The sequence below is a fragment of the Cornus florida genome, unplaced genomic scaffold (genome assembly GCF_030987335.1).
Source record: "Cornus florida cultivar Cherokee Brave unplaced genomic scaffold, ASM3098733v1 CherokeeBrave_3.0.0_Hap2_Chr04, whole genome shotgun sequence".
In the NCBI taxonomy this organism is placed as follows: Eukaryota; Viridiplantae; Streptophyta; class Magnoliopsida; order Cornales; family Cornaceae; genus Cornus; species Cornus florida.
The window spans coordinates 14,763,586-14,781,057 of record NW_026775574.1 but is presented as its reverse complement, the minus strand read 5'-3'; the positions used below and the strand labels follow the sequence as shown (position 1 = coordinate 14,781,057).

Here is a 17,472-nt window from a genome sequence, read left to right as displayed (position 1 = left end):
CATGAAACCTCCTTGAAATTCTTGTTATGGTTTTTCCAACTGGGACTTCCCCTGTCTCACCCCCTTCCAGTTTCAAGTACCGAGGATGAGCTTGGATTGCTAGTTTCGGGCTTAGATGGAAGAGTTGGTGTTGCGGATTTATTTTAAATTTATTTGGAGATTTTCGTGTATATATTTGAGGAAATTGATTTTTGTATCAATAAAGGATATTTATATATATATGTATATATATACATACATACACAAAGACTTATCAAAAATATATATACATATACATACACAAAGGGCTGTTGATTCTGTAGGAAATGAAATCATTGGCTCTAGATGATCTCCCATCCCTTATTTTGTAGGATATCATCGTTTACAGAGAGGGACAACCACCCTTAGAACTTTTGATTCTTGCAGACAGGTTGATAAACTGAAAAATATGGGTTTTGAACTTCTGATTCTTGTAGATTTTGTAGTTTGCAGTTGCAGAGAGAGAGAGAGAGAGAGAGAGGGCAAGTTCGGAGTTTTTTTTTTTTTTTTTTAAATAAAATACACTTACAATTGAGGCTCAGATTTGCTTTTGATCAGGGCAAGAGTATATCCCACCGCCCTGGCTGCAACAACAGTTGCCTGTGAGAGAAGAACCAAATCTCTCTCCCACAGACCCTCTGGTTTGCCCCGCCAACAAACGGATCCGATTCTCAATGCCAGCCAGTATGATCCACTCAGAACATATATCATCACAGCCTCTTATAATGATTATTGATGATTGGTGATGATGATGATGATGATGATGATGATGATGGAAGAAGGATTGGAGATGCACCAGTCCACAGCGCGCGCGCACACACAAATATATATATATACATACACAAAGGGCTGTTGATTGTGTAGGAAATGAAATCATTGGCTCTAGATGATCTCCCATCCCTTATTTTGTAGGAGATCATCGTTTACAGAGAGGGGCAACCACCCTTAGAAACATCCCATCCCTCTGAACGAGCCTCATCATTTTTCCGAGTGCAGGGCAAGCTCAGAGTGGAGAACAAGAATAGAGATGGAGGCGATTGGGGAGGCTGAAATGATTTGCCCTAAAACTATTTTTTTTTTTTTTTTTTTTTTCTGGTGGCCCATCATCCATGGGCTTATAAATTTTGAGGCCCTAGGCGACCGCCTTTGTTGCCTTGGGTCAGGGCCGGCCCTGGAACAAAGGTAAAGGCCCTAATCAAACGAACCAAAGTTAGAACAAATCAAACGATAAGATGATCGAAAGAAACATATATAAAAGATCGATTCATACAAAAGGAGAGAGAAGAGAGAGAGAGAATGAACATACATTGTCACATGAGGCTGTGCCCTGCGGAGTGTCGAAGCAGATTGTGTCCTCTGAAACTTGCCCTAACTTACCTTTTTTTTTTTTTTTTTTTTTTTTTCCATCCCTATGGGCCTCAAATTTTGAGGCCAATTTTAGATATAGTGCAAAACAGTCCCTGTGGGTTAATTGAGGCTCACAGAGTTTTATTTATGGATACATAATTCATAACTTACAATTGAGGCTCAGATCTGCTTTTGATCAGGGCAAGAGTATATCCCACCGCCCTGGCTGCAACAACAGTTGCCTGTGAGAGAAGAACCAAATCTCTCTCCCACAGACCCCCTCTGGTTTGCCCCGCCAACAAACGGATCCGATTCTCAATGCCAGTATGATCCACTTAGAACATATATCATCACAGCCTCATATAATGATGATTGATGATTGATGATGATGGAAGGAGGAGGATTGGAGATGCACCAGTCCACAGCGCGAGCTCACACACACAAATATATATATATATATATATATACACACACACACATACACAAAGACTTACCAAAATATATATATATACACACACACACACACATACACAAAGGGCTGTTGATTCTGTAGGAAATGAAATCATTGGCTCTAGATGATCTCCCATCCCTTATTTTGTAGGATATCATCATTTACAGAGAGGGACAACCACCCTTAGAACTTTTGATTCTTGCAGACAGATTGATAAACTGAAAAATATGGGTTTTGAACTTCTGATTCTTGTAGATTTTGTAGTTTGCAGTTGCAGAGAGAGAGAGAGAGAGAGAGAGAGGGCAAGTTCGGAGTTTTTTTTTTTTTTTTTTTAAATAAAATACACTTACAATTGAGGCTCAGATTTGCTTTTGATCAGGGCAAGAGTATATCCCACCGCCCTGGCTGCAACAACAGTTGCCTGTGAGAGAAGAACCAAATCTCTCTCCCACAGACCCTCTGGTTTGCCCCGCCAACAAACGGATCCGATTCTCAATGCCAGCCAGTATGATCCACTCAGAACATATATCATCACAGCCTCTTATAATGATTATTGATGATTGGTGATGATGATGATGATGATGATGATGATGATGGAAGAAGGATTGGAGATGCACCAGTCCACAGCGCGCGCGCACACACAAATATATATATATACATACACAAAGGGCTGTTGATTGTGTAGGAAATGAAATCATTGGCTCTAGATGATCTCCCATCCCTTATTTTGTAGGAGATCATCGTTTACAGAGAGGGGCAACCACCCTTAGAAACATCCCATCCCTCTGAACGAGCCTCATCATTTTTCCGAGTGCAGGGCAAGCTCAGAGTGGAGAACAAGAATAGAGATGGAGGCGATTGGGGAGGCTGAAATGATTTGCCCTAAAACTATTTTTTTTTTTTTTTTTTTTTTTTTTTTTTTTCTGGTGGCCCATCATCCATGGGCTTATAAATTTTGAGGCCCTAGGCGACCGCCTTTGTTGCCTTGGGTCAGGGCCGGCCCTGGAACAAAGGTAAAGGCCCTAATCAAACGAACCAAAGTTAGAACAAATCAAACGATGAGATGATCGAAAGAAACATATATAAAAGATCGATTCATGCAAAAGGAGAGAGAAGAGAGAGAGAGAATGAACATACATTGTCACATGAGGCTGTGCCCTGCGGAGTGTCGAAGCAGATTGTGTCCTCTGAAACTTGCCCTAACTTACCTTTTTTTTTTTTTTTTTTCCATCCCTATGGGCCTCAAATTTTGAGGCCAATTTTAGATATAGTGCAAAACAGTCCCTGTGGGTTAATTGAGGCTCACAGAGTTTTATTTATGGATACATAATTCATAACTTACAATTGAGGCTCAGATCTGCTTTTGATCAGGGCAAGAGTATATCCCACCGCCCTGGCTGCAACAACAGTTGCCTGTGAGAGAAGAACCAAATCTCTCTCCCACAGACCCCCTCTGGTTTGCCCCGCCAACAAACGGATCCGATTCTCAATGCCAGTATGATCCACTTAGAACATATATCATCACAGCCTCATATAATGATGATTGATGATTGATGATGATGGAAGGAGGAGGATTGGAGATGCACCAGTCCACAGCGCGAGCTCACACACACAAATATATATATATATATATATATACACACACACATACACAAAGACTTACCAAAATATATATATATATATACACACACACACATACACAAAGGGCTGTTGATTCTGTAGGAAATGAAATCATTGGCTCTAGATGATCTCCCATCCCTTATTTTGTAGGATATCATCGTTTACAGAGAGGGACAACCACCCTTAGAACTTTTGATTCTTGCAGACAGATTGATAAACTGAAAAATATGGGTTTTGAACTTCTGATTCTTGTAGATTTTGTAGTTTGCAGTTGCAGAGAGAGAGAGAGAGAGAGAGAGAGGGCAAGTTCGGAGTTTTTTTTTTTTTTTTTTTTAAATAAAATACACTTACAATTGAGGCTCAGATTTGCTTTTGATCAGGGCAAGAGTATATCCCACCGCCCTGGCTGCAACAACAGTTGCCTGTGAGAGAAGAACCAAATCTCTCTCCCACAGACCCTCTGGTTTGCCCCGCCAACAAACGGATCCGATTCTCAATGCCAGCCAGTATGATCCACTCAGAACATATATCATCACAGCCTCTTATAATGATTATTGATGATTGGTGATGATGATGATGATGATGATGATGATGATGGAAGAAGGATTGGAGATGCACCAGTCCACAGCGCGTGCGCACACACAAATATATATATATACATACACAAAGGGCTGTTGATTGTGTAGGAAATGAAATCATTGGCTCTAGATGATCTCCCATCCCTTATTTTGTAGGAGATCATCGTTTACAGAGAGGGGCAACCACCCTTAGAAACATCCCATCCCTCTGAACGAGCCTCATCATTTTTCCGAGTGCAGGGCAAGCTCAGAGTGGAGAACAAGAATAGAGATGGAGGCGATTGGGGAGGCTGAAATGATTTGCCCTAAAACTATTTTTTTTTTTTTTTTTTTTTTTTTTTTTTTCTGGTGGCCCATCATCCATGGGCTTATAAATTTTGAGGCCCTAGGCGACCGCCTTTGTTGCCTTGGGTCAGGGCCGGCCCTGGAACAAAGGTAAAGGCCCTAATCAAACGAACCAAAGTTAGAACAAATCAAACGATGAGATGATCGAAAGAAACATATATAAAAGATCGATTCATGCAAGGAGAGAGAAGAGAGAGAGAGAATGAACATACATTGTCACATGAGGCTGTGCCCTGCGGAGTGTCGAAGCAGATTGTGTCCTCTGAAACTTGCCCTAACTTACCTTTTTTTTTTTTTTTTTTTTTTCCATCCCTATGGGCCTCAAATTTTGAGGCCAATTTTAGATATAGTGCAAAACAGTCCCTGTGGGTTAATTGAGGCTCACAGAGTTTTATTTATGGATACATAATTCATAACTTACAATTGAGGCTCAGATCTGCTTTTGATCAGGGCAAGAGTATATCCCACCGCCCTGGCTGCAACAACAGTTGCCTGTGAGAGAAGAACCAAATCTCTCTCCCACAGACCCCCTCTGGTTTGCCCCGCCAACAAACGGATCCGATTCTCAATGCCAGTATGATCCACTTAGAACATATATCATCACAGCCTCATATAATGATGATTGATGATTGATGATGATGGAAGGAGGAGGATTGGAGATGCACTAGTCCACAGCGCGAGCTCACACACACAAATATATATATATATATATATATATATACACACACACATACACAAAGACTTACCAAAATATATATATATATATACACACACACACATACACAAAGGGCTGTTGATTCTGTAGGAAATGAAATAATTGGCTCTAGATGATCTCCCATCCCTTATTTTGTAGGAGATCATCGTTTACAGAGAGGGGCAACCACCCTTAGAAACATCCCATCCCTCTGAACAAGCCTCACCAAATAGGATATGGGTTTTGAACTTTTGATTCTTGCAGACAGATAGATAAACTGAAATATATCCGTTTTGAACTTCTGATTCTTGTAGATTTTGTAGTTTGCAGTTGCAGAGAGAGAAAGAGAGAGAGGGCAAGTTCAGAGTTTTTTTTTTTTTTTGAAATTTTTCAATAAATACACTTAATTGGCTCAGAGGTTTATTTATGGATACATAATTCATAACTTACAATTGAGGCTCAGGCCTGCTTTTGATCAGAGCAAGAGTATATCCCACCGCCCTGGCTGCAACAACAGTTGCCTGTGAGAGAAGAACCAAATCTCTCTGCCACAGACCCTCTGGTTTGCTCCGCCAACAAACAGATCCGATTCTCAATGCCAGCATGATCCACTCAGAAAATATATCATCACACCCTCTTATAATGATGATTGATGATGATGATGATGGAAGAAGAAGGATTGGAGACGCACCAGTCCAGCGCGCACAGACACACAAAGGGCTGTTGATTCTGTAGGAATTGAAATATATATATACATACACAAAGGGCTGTTGATTCTGTAGGAAATGAAATCATTGGCACTAGATGATCTCACATCCCTTATTTTGTTGGAGATCATCGTTTACAGAGAGGGGCATTCTTTTTCCGAGTGCAGGGTAAGTTCAGAGTTGAGAACAAAAATAAAGATGAAGGCGATTGGGGAGGCTGAAATGATTTGCCCTAAAAAAAATATTTGTTTTGCTGAAATAAAATGTAGATTAAGGTGATTACCTCAAAATGAAATGCAAATTTTGTTACTTTATATTGCAAAAAAAAAACATTATAAGAGTGTTTTTTTTTTTTTTTTTTGGAAAATGTTCAATAAAATACAATTGAGGCTCAGATCTCCTTTTGATCATGGCAAGAGTATATCCCACCGCCCTGGCTGCAACAACAGTTGCCTGTGAGAGAAGAAACAAATCTCTTTCCCACAGACCCTCTGGTTTGCCCCGCCAACAAACGGATCCGCTTCTCAATGCCAGTATGATCCTCTGATAACCCGAATTTTTTACATTTTAATTTAATTTATTTCATAATTTTTAGCTGTCTTATTTAATTTTAAATTTGGAGATTTACCCAATTTAAATTTTTAGTGTGTTTGATGTTTTGATTTTATATATATATATATATATATATAAATATATATGTAATCTGATGGTGATAGGTGGCTGCCGAAATTTTGAGAGAAAGAAATAGGAAAGGAGAAGAGAAGAAAGAAAGAAAAATTAGAGAGAGAGAGACAGAGAGAGGAGCTGAGGTTGCAGAGGAGAGGAGTCCTGGAGCTTGAGGCTTTGATGATCCAGTGAAGAAATATTTCTTTTTCAGTGTAGGGTTCTCTATACCTTGAATGGCATGGGGTGGTTTTGCTTCAATGGTTTTTTATTAAATGCTTTAATTAAATGCATATGTATTTTGTTTATATGCTCACATGAATATGTATATTTTATGAAGCTGTTTTATTAAATCTCATGAAATTCTTGTTATGACTTTGTCTCACAACCCTCCAGTTTCGGGTACCAAAGATGAACGGGGATTGCTAAATTCAGGCTTAGGTGGAAGAGTTGGCGTTGCAGGATTTATTTTATTTATTTGGAGAATTTTATATATATTTGAGGAAATTGACTTTGTATAAATGAGGCATTTTTTTTTTTGTTCCTGGTGTATTTTGATGTATTTTGATTTGAATGAATTGAGGATTTTATTAGAATTTTCGGGACGTGACAGATCCACTCAGAACATATATCATCACAGCCTCTTATAATGATGATTGTTGATGATGATGATAATGGAAGAAGAAGGATTGGAGACGCACCAGTCCAGCGCGCGCACACAAGGGGCTGTTGATTCCGTAGGAAATGAAGTCATTGGCTCTAGATGATCTCACATCCCTTATTTTGTAGGAGATCATCGTTTATAGAGAGGGGCAACCACCCTTAGAAACATCCCATCCCTCTGAACGAGCCTCATTCTTTTTCCGAGTGCAGGGCAAGTTCAGAGTTGAGAACAAGAATAAAGATGGAGGCGATTGGGGAGGCTGAAATGATTTGCCCTAAAAAAAATATTTGTTTTGCTGAAATAAAATGTAGATTTCGGTGATTACCTCAAAATGTAATGCAAATTTTGTTACTTTATATTGCAAAAAAAAAAAAAAAAAAAAACATATAAGAGTTTTTTTTTTTTTTTTTTTGAAAATTTTCAATAAAATACAATTGAGGCTCAGATCTGCTTTTGATCATGGCAAGAGTATATCCCACCGCCCTGGCTACAACAACAGTTGCCTGTGAGAGACGAACCAAATCTCTCTCCCACAGACCCTCTGGTTTGCCCCGCCAACAAACGGATCCGATTCTCAATGCCAGTATGATCCACTCTGAACATATATCATCTCAGCCTCTTATAATGATGATTGATGATGATGATAATGGAAGAAGAAGGATTGGAGACGCACCAGTCCAGCGCGCGTGCGCACACACAAAGGGTTGTTGACTCTGTAGGAAATGAAATATATATAAACATACACAGAGGGTTGTTGATTCTGTAGGAAATGAAATCATTGGCTCTAGATGATCTCACATCCCTTATTTTGTAGGAGATCATCGTTTACAGAGAGGGGCAACCACCCTTAGAAACATCCCATCCCTCTGAACGAGCCTCATTCTTTTTCCGAGTGCAGGGCAAGTTCAGAGTTGAGAACAAGAATAAAGATGGAGGCGATTGGGGAGGCTGAAATGATTTGCCCTAAAAAAAATATTTGTTTTGCTGAAATAAAATGTAGATTACAGTGATTAATGCAAATTTTGTTAATTTATATTGCAAAAAAAAAAAAAAAAAAAACATTATAAGAGTTTTTTTTTTTTTTTTTGAAAATTTTCAATAAAATACAATTGAGGCTCAGATCTGCTTTTGATCAGGGCAAGAGTATATCCCACCGCCCTGGCTGCAAGAACAGTTGCCTGTGAGAGAAGAACCAAATCTCTCTCCCATAGACCCTCTGGTTTGCCCCACCAACAAACGGATACGATTCTCAATGCCAGTATGATCCACTCAGAACATATGTCATCACAGCCTCTTATAATGATGATTGATGATGATGATGATGATGATGGAAGAAGAAGGATTGGAGATGCACCAGTCCAGCATGCGCACGCACACACACAAATATATATATATAGACATACACAAAGGGCTGTTGATTCTGCTGGAAATGAAATCATTGGCTCTAGATGATCTCCCATCCCTTATTTTGTAGGAGATCATCGTTTACAGAGAGGGGCAACCACCATTAGAAACATCCCATCCCTCTGAACGAGCCTCATTCTTTTTCCGAGTGCAGGGCAAGTTCAGAGTTGGCAACCACCCTTATTTTGTACGAGATCATTGTTTACAAAGAGGGGCAACCACCCTATCTCTTCTTTTGAAGAATTTACAAGTGGACGTAGAGTGTGAGGTAGTTCATGGCAAGCCCCTTCCAACACTATGGAATTCACTCAAAAGCATGCTTTTTGAAAATATTTTAATTTTCAAGAAGTAACTTTAGAGCTTTACCCTATATTAAGTAGTTTTGCTTGTCAAAATTCTTGTTATGAATTTTTTTTTTTTTTTTAGTTCTGAAAAGATTTCCATCTCCAAAACGCTTGGCATGTTGATAAAAATTGTCTCAGATTCAACCTCCGCAGATTTTTTTTTTTTTTTTTCCTTCTTTTTTCATGCCCAGATTCAAATTTTCTTGTAGACATAATTGACAACAAAAAAAACAGATATAGAAGTTATAGAAATAAAAAAGATATATTAAAATGTAGATTACGGTGATTACCTCAAAATGCAATGCAAATTAGCAGTTGCAGAGAGATAGGGGGGCAAGCTTGAGAGTTGAGAGACAGCGGCTGAAGCTTGCGAACGGCGAACCCGATCTGGAACAGCGGGCGATGGAAACTTGAAAGATATGGGTTTCGATTTTTTGAACAATCTGAAATGATATGCCGATATGGGTTTTGATATAGGTAATAGGTTTTCAACTTTTGATTCTTGCAGACAAACTGAAATATATGGGTTTTGAACTTCTGATTCTTGTAGATTTTGTAGTTTGCAGTTGCAGAGAGAGAGAGAGAGAGAGAGAGAGGGAGTGGGCAAGTTCAGACTTCAGAGTTGAGAACGAGAATAGAGACGGAGGCGATTGGGGAGGCTGAAATGATTTGCCCTAAATTTATTTTTTTTATTTTTATTTTTATTTTTTCATACCCAAATCATCCATGGGCCTATATAGTTTGAGGAAATTTTGAGGCCTAGGCTACGGCCTTTGTCGCCCTTGGGTCAGGGCCTACCAGCTTATTTGGCTGGGGCGTTTATTTTAGAACAGTGTCCGAATTAACTTGAGCTTGATTGGGTGGGCTAATTTTGGGGTGGCTAATAATGTTAATAATTTTTTTTTTTGATTGGGCTAAAATTAGTATAGTGAATTTTTATTTTTATTTTTATTTTTATTTTTTATTTTTTATTTTTTATTTTTTTTTGGGCTCAAGTCCACCGAAGTTCACCCCTACATTCGCCCTTGCCATTAATGTGAATCCTAAATATTTTTATTTTTGAAGTGCTAGTGACATCCATGGGCGAAGCTTTTAATCGGCTAACCTGGACTATAGCCTAAGTCCAATTTTTTTAAAAAAATTAGTACTACTATTCTTATCAACCCAGTCCATTTGTAATCAATTTTTAGTACTATTATTTCTCTTCCTATCAACCTAATCGTACTACGACTCCTCTTCCTATCAACCCAATCCATATGTGATATGTAATCAATTTTTATTACTTTTCAGCCACTTCCTCTCAATATGTGGCAGTATTTTCCCTCATAGGGTTTGGCATGTTTGGGGTCTAGTAAGGAAATTGCAAAGACTTGAGAGGGAGTCCAATTTCTCATCTTTTTGAAGTAATATAGATAAAAAAAAATCTATGAAGATAATACGTATAAAAATAAGAATCTCTCTGAGATTAAGAAACTCTATTTACGGGTGATTTTTTATTTTTATCCCCTTAAAAACTTGATTTGATAAATGAGAACACCATCATTTTTTGGTCTATTTTTGAATATATATATAATATCTTTATCATAAGAATTATTGTGTTCATCTTCAAATTTTCTTATTAACTTTAGTCCCTTACTTTGCAATCCTGGCTCCGCCCATGGTGACATCATTTCAGATTCAATATATTTGTATAAAAAGTATGTTTTATAAAGCAAATGTATTGTTATTTGTGAGATATTATTTTCGTAATTAGAAAATTTCAATGTCAAAACAAATCTTGATCGAGTTGTAATTTCAAGTTAATTATCATATCAAGATCGAGATCGACTGCGGAATTGGAAGGTTATTCGAAGATAGTAAACTGAAATTATCAAAACAGGAAAGAACAACACTTTTAGGAAGGTATTTCCCACTTAGGACACAATACCTACATGGTATGTTTTTTGAAGTTACCAAAAACACGATTTCCAAGTTATATTAGAAATCTGTCGAGTGGGAACTGGTACCAAATTTGAGAACCGGTTCAAGAACCTTATATTCAAAGAACATCATTCTGTCCTTTGGAAACCAGTTCCACATCTGGCTACCGATACCACTGTTGTTTCAGATTAAGGTAACTTTGTCCTATTATGTTTCAAACTTCCTAGCTAGTTTAGAATATTACCAAAAGTCCTATACATGAGATTTCCTTTATTTTATAAAGGATTAGGTCTTTGAATATTCTATATAAACCCAGATATTAATCTAGGTTTGTATGGCTTTTGTATTATAACTTCATAATTCATAAAAAGCCTTAGAGAGATATTTTTACAGAAAATCAAAGTTGATTTTTCTGTCATTCTTTTTAGAACACGCACATAAACACAAGAGTGATTTTAGAGTGTTGTTTAAATCCTTATCGTTATCGAAGTCTTGCATCTATAACGATCGAAGAAAAACAGATCTACTTCTATATCGAATTCATATATTGAAGAACAGAAGTAAAAGCGTGCGGTCACTCTTTGAAAGGGTCAAAACATTCGAGGAGTATTATTTGATTTACCTGCAACCCTTCTATAGAGATCAAGAATAAGCATGAGGTCAAATGCTATTGGACGGAACGTTACAACGCCGGAGGATTGTCAACTATTGGTGTTTAGTAGAACGATAGGGTGTGAGCCTGAGTCAAAGTTCAGAATACTTTGCTTCAAATATAGTGGATTGATTTACTTTAGACTGAATAGTCCACGAGGTTTTTCCCACGCAAACAATTGGTCTATTTTACCAATTGGAGTTTCCTCACTAAAAATCATGGTGTCATCTCTAACTCTATTACTTTGCTTTATTTTATCTTGCATGTGATTAATTATTTAATTATTAAAATAAGTAAAGTTAGAAAGACACAGATCTGTTTCTAAAAATAAATTTTTTTTTAAATGTTCCACTGCGTACAACTCACAAATTAGTATCAGAGTCAATCTCTATACATTGAGTTGATCCTTGTGGAAAGTTTTGATTGATTTGAAAATTTTGTTTTCATCATGTCATATGCGTTAAAAAAAGGAGGTTCTGATCAACATGATCATTTATTTGATAGGAACAATTACAATTTTTAGAAATCTAAAATGAGAGCTTATTTGCAAAATTCAGGAGGTAAAACTTGAGCTATTGTTGAATCTGGTTATACACCACCTACAGAATATAAAACTGTGGACGGTAAAGAAATAAAAGTTTTGAAAGATGTCTTTGTTTTTATTACTGTTGAAACTGAGTAATGATACTAATGGAAAAACTTTATATGTAATTATTAATTCTGTTATTCCATCTGAATATGCTAAAATTTCTGATTGTAAAACTATTAAAGATGCTTGGGATATTTTACAAGTTATTCATGAAGGGACTTTAAAAGTAAAGTTTTCCAAAATGCAGATGCTTTTTTTTTTATTATTATTATTCCTAATTGGGTACTCACACACACATGCCTCCATGGAGGCTCGAACCTCTAACCTCTCTTTGAGAAATAAGGGCTTAGTACCGCTAAGCGCCTGTTGGTAAAGATATCCAGATACTTTCTCATAACTTTAGGAACATTGTAATGAACCGGATTTTCACGGATAATTTTTTTCCGTTGTCTTTCCTTTCTGAGTTGGGTTTCTTGTTGATTAGTGTCGTCTCAAGTGCTCTGGAGTGGTTTTCGAGACTTTTTTTATGTGGATTGACAACTTTCTTTGAGGACCTAGTCGTTTCCACATTTTTCGTTTTTCGACACTATTCACTTTTTGTCATTTTCCCAATTTCGTCATTTTCCCAATTTTGTCTTTTCCTCGTTTGACACTTTGTTGGCATAACCACACTTCTTATGTTCGAAGTTGGTTTTTGACTTCATGTATCTCCATCTTGAGTGGTTTCCACGAAATACGTATCTTTACTTTTGCAAGAAAGTACTCTGGTTGCTTCCGGTGTCCATAAGGGTATGGATGCAAAGTTCTTTGAAATTATTTTCTTTTCTTGAAGTGTTTTTCGTAAATATCTTTTGAACATATTTTATTTTAGGGGTTTTTAACAAAATATTTTTGGAAGATATTTTTATTCTGGGTCATTAGTGCAGTTTTCACTTTTTGGAGGGGCCATTGTGCAATTAATGAAAGTTATTGCTAAATGCCTTATTTTGAGCATGGATCCTTATACGGGATTCATTTTTACTTTTCATCGAGTTGTGTACTCTTGGAATTTCCTCCTAGTCGATATTTTCCAGTTTCAGGGTTTCTGGCCCTAGTTTGCGCCAAACTTGTTTTGGGCATAACTTTCTGTTCGGGACTCTGTTTTAGACGCCGTTTTTTTTCGTTGTTCATATTTTCTCATTTTGAATCTTTTTTATTCACAAAGTTTTTCCATTTGAGTGCATCTGCTCAAATTTTACTTTTTCAGACCCGGTGGGGCCCGTTCGGGGCACTTTTTGAGATTTTTATAAAAGGGGGGTGAGATATTTCATTTTTCATCTTCTCCCCTCTTCAAGCACGACCTGGAGCTCCCATGGCAGCCCAAGGGGTGCTGCCATCTTCTCTCTCCTCTTTTGGTTCACTTTTCTTTGATGGAAAGTCTTCGGCCTTAACGTTTGTTGTTACCCTCGCCGTGCTATATCTTTCACCCTTGTTGGAACCCATTTCGAGCTAAATTTTGAGTTTGGTTTTGAGGTCAAGTTCGTGATTTTGATGGGGTTTTCATGGGGGTTATGTGCACGGTGTAGTCCCCGACAAAACCTAGTAGTTTCGTCGGATTCGGAGCCGTTACATTTTGATGGCTTTTGAGATTTTCATCTCAAATTGAGGTAGGGAATATTTTAGGCTTTTGTGTGTGTTGTGTTGAGTGTTTAGCATGATTATACAACTTATATATATGCCTTGTATCAAATCTTGAAAGTTATTAATTTTTATTTCTTTGTATAAGATTTAAAATTCATGATGATACATAACTTTGATTTGAATTGTGGCATGCTAGAATATCTAGTTTTATTATGTTTGTTGACATATATTAAATTGGGTTTAATTGAATAAGAATTGCACTTTTTATTTAATATTTATCTTTTGTGAAAGATTAAATCCCATGGACATACCTTGCTTGAAATTGATTTGTGATATGCTTTTAAATTATGTCTTGACATGTTGTTTAACATACTTTAATTTGAGAGCATTTGGACATGTATGAAAATCTAGAGATTTTAATTAAAATGATTAATTAAAATCTAATTAAGGGTTCTATTGGCCTAGTTAAGTGTTTAACTTGATATTTGTGATAACTATGACTTATGTTCTAGCATATGTTAATTTGGAACCATTAGATGTTGTTTTAGAAGTTAGGGATTTGATTATCATGATTTAGTTAAATTCCACTTTATTGTTCTTACGGCCTACTTGAGATTTTAGTGAATGTGTGTGGATACCATGCTATGTTATTTAACATGCATTAATTGGAGGCCATTTGATTGAGATTTGAAACCTAGAGAATTTAATTAGTTTATTTATTAAATTCCGTTTCTATTGTATTATTGATTAACTCATGTATTTGACATTGATAGTATGTTTAAATCATGACTTTTGACTTATAATGAATTTATGAGTTTATGTTTTCAATATTGGATTATATTGTTATAGCATGTAACGAGTCGCACACTAAAGATTCGTCATGTGATGTTATTATAGCGCGTAACGAATCGCGCTCTGAAGATTCGACATTGTCATCCTATAGTAGTTGTGGATTTAGAGCATGTGTTGTATGGTTTCAACCTACTTGTGCATGGAGGTAGTTTTGTGTACTGTTTAATACGTATATAAGTTGTTAACTTATTTATTTTGGAGTCTTGGGACATTGTTAAGCTGAGATGGCTAGAGTTTGGCTCTAGTACGGGGACGTGAGTTCTCTAAGTCGTTGAGATAGTGCGCACTAGGGGTGGTATGACCACGGGTTAATGCCCGGAATAACCATTGAGTCTCGGCAGAATTCCGAGTTTTGATATCCAAGTCTTCCATTATTTGTTTTCGCATTCAATTCCAAGTTATCAATCGTGTTTATATTGTGACTGTGGTTTTGGCTATTGGCGATTTGATATTGTTAAGTACATCCATACTAAATTGCTATATTTAGTTGATTTAGCATTTAGATTTCAAGTTGATAACCTTGAGAATCTATATCTAGTTGCTTTATGTAAGCATGTTTCTATCTGGTTGCTTTGTGAAAGCATGTTATATCTTGTTGTTATGTGTAGCATGCTCTTGTGTTGTTGAAATTGCATAAAGGATGTGTTTTATGCTAGAAATGATCTTAGGTAGCTAGGATGCTCCCTGAGTCTCACCTTTGACATAGACGTTAGGTGGAATGAACCACAATGATTAAATCATGTACACTTGTAAAATGTAGGTCGATGCATGCTTATTTCCTACGAGTAGCTTTATGTTACTCACTCCTACGATACTGGGGCATATTTCAGGTACAGGATACAAGATTGGAGATTGCAATTGCTTAGGTGATTTGCTGAGTTAAGCTTCTTTAGAAGCATTCTTGTTCACATGCAAGTGTTAGCATGTTCATGATTTGTCTATGAAATATAATTTTTCTAACTTGGACATGTCAAATGTTGTAAATGTATTGTAATGAAGCCATAGGCCATTGTAGCACATCTATTTTATCATATTACATACACTTGCATGCTCACTTTGGCAAACAATACCTTCCTTGATGAAACAAAAACTCTAAGTAGCATTTTTAGGGAGTTTTACCCTATTCTGTTCCAGGGGCATTTCGGGTATTTCACAATGTGTTTTTTTTATTTTTCCTCGTAAGTCACGTAGAAAACTTAATTTTGAGGGGGGTTTCTTCTTTGTATTTTTTCAGAAAATATCATCTTGGCCCTCAAAAATTAAATTTTTTCCGAAAAATCATTGCTACCAGGTTTTGCAAATTTTTAGTACAAATGTAGTTGGTACTATTCGTCGACTTTTTTTTGAAAATCGTCATGACCAATCCGAAACTTCTGGAGGTCTTATGGGTGCATTTTAAGATTGCATTTTTAATTTAGGCAATTTAAAAACCTCCCGAAACCCTATTTCCAAAACTTGGGCAGTAGCTCGGATTAGTTTTTTTCCTCTTGACCTGATTTTCTTGGGGGCATTCTGGGCATTTTACAATGCATTTTTTTTTTTATTTCCGTCCATGATTGGGGTAGGAAACTTGATTTTAGGGGGGGTTTCTTCTTTGAGTTTTTCCAAAAAAGTCCGTTTAGATGCCCGTTTTTACTCTCAGTTGCAGCAGTGGTGGGTTGTCCTCGTTGGGCCGCTACGACATCATTTTTGTTTTTGACCTTTCTCCCCCGTCCGGACTCCAAATTGAGTAAACTTTTTTTTGAATTTGACTAATTTGTCATTTTCTTTCCAGCGGTGTACTCGATAGAACCTGAATCCACTTTTTGAAAAATGACCATTTTGCCCCTAGGTTCTTTTTGTCCGTTTTTTAAACGACACTTCTGCATTTGTTTCCTTTGGGTTCCGTGACCTCATTGAGGATCACATTGGTGTCTTAGAGATGCATTGTATCTTTAGAGACCGTTGTTTCACCTTTCACTTCAGCATTTCGGATCCATTATCGGGTCATCTTTTGGTCATCACTGACGCGCCGGGTTTACAAAACTTGGGCCGTCACAAACATCGTGATGAAAGAAGATGAATCGTTTTCTGATTTTTATTCTAATCTTTTTGAAATTATTTCTAAACTGCGTGACTTAGGTAAAAGAGTTAGTGATAAGAAAATATGTGAAAAAATCTTAATATCTTTACCTAAAAGATTTCAAATAAAGGTAGAAACTATCACTGAACATTAGGATTTGTCTATCTCTAAAGTTGATGAAGTTGTAGGTTCATTGAAAAATTTTGAGATGTAGAATTTTGATTTAAATCAGAAGGAAAAGAATCTTGTTTTAAAATCAACATAGGTTAAGAATTTTGTCGATGACAATTCTGATGATGATTTTGCTTTTCTGTCAAGGCAATTCAATCAAATTTTGCAAAGATAATTGAGGAGAAGGAATGCTAATGGGGCCAATCTTTAAAATTTTGACAAGGGGTCAAAATTGAGATTTAATAAAAAAAAAAGTAGAAGAATCAAAAGAAACTGAATTCACTTGCTGGAATTGTGGTGGCAAAGGTCATGCATCCAATATTTGTCCTAGTCCTAGGAATAAAGGAAAAGTAATGAAAGTTTCTAATTCTGAAAATTCTACTTCTAGTGATAATGATTCTCCTCATAATGATTGCAATGTTTTTTCTTATATCGTTTTTTTTTAAAAAGGTCCTCATGTTGTTACTTTATCTGACTATGATATTTCAGATAATAAAGACAATGAAGTTCTTGATGAATAAACATAAGTGTGAGACCCCTCGAATCCGAGACATGGGTTGATCAGGCCCAAACCCAAACCCGAGGAAATATCAAACAATTAATATATAAACGAACACAGAATACAAAAGATTTAAGAAAATGAAAATAAAGCTGAAAGAATTATTAAATGTAAAATCCTTAAAATAAAAATGAATAATAATAATTCAATTCTCCAAAACTTCCAAGAGTACAACTCGGGAATCCATCTAGTGGACCCCTAAACAAAATCCC

At 36.6% G+C, this 17,472-nt stretch overlaps 1 long non-coding RNA gene and 1 pseudogene across 3 annotated transcripts; one reads left to right on the top strand and one right to left on the bottom strand.

The window, feature by feature from the left end:
• Nucleotides 1-17,472, top strand: part of LOC132304759 (glutathione S-transferase U17-like) — a 35,347-nt pseudogene that overhangs the window by 3,391 nt on the left and 14,484 nt on the right.
• Nucleotides 550-9,615, bottom strand: LOC132302812 (uncharacterized). Of its 3 annotated transcripts, none has more exons than XR_009480930.1 (3): nt 9,126-9,548; nt 4,572-9,037; nt 550-4,458 (listed from the first exon to the last, which is right to left on the bottom strand). It is a non-coding gene; the product is annotated as an uncharacterized LOC132302812 (long non-coding RNA). The 3 variants fall into 3 exon arrangements; XR_009480929.1 differs by having other exon boundaries at nt 550-1,209; nt 1,325-9,037; nt 9,126-9,523; XR_009480928.1 differs by having other exon boundaries at nt 550-9,037; nt 9,126-9,615.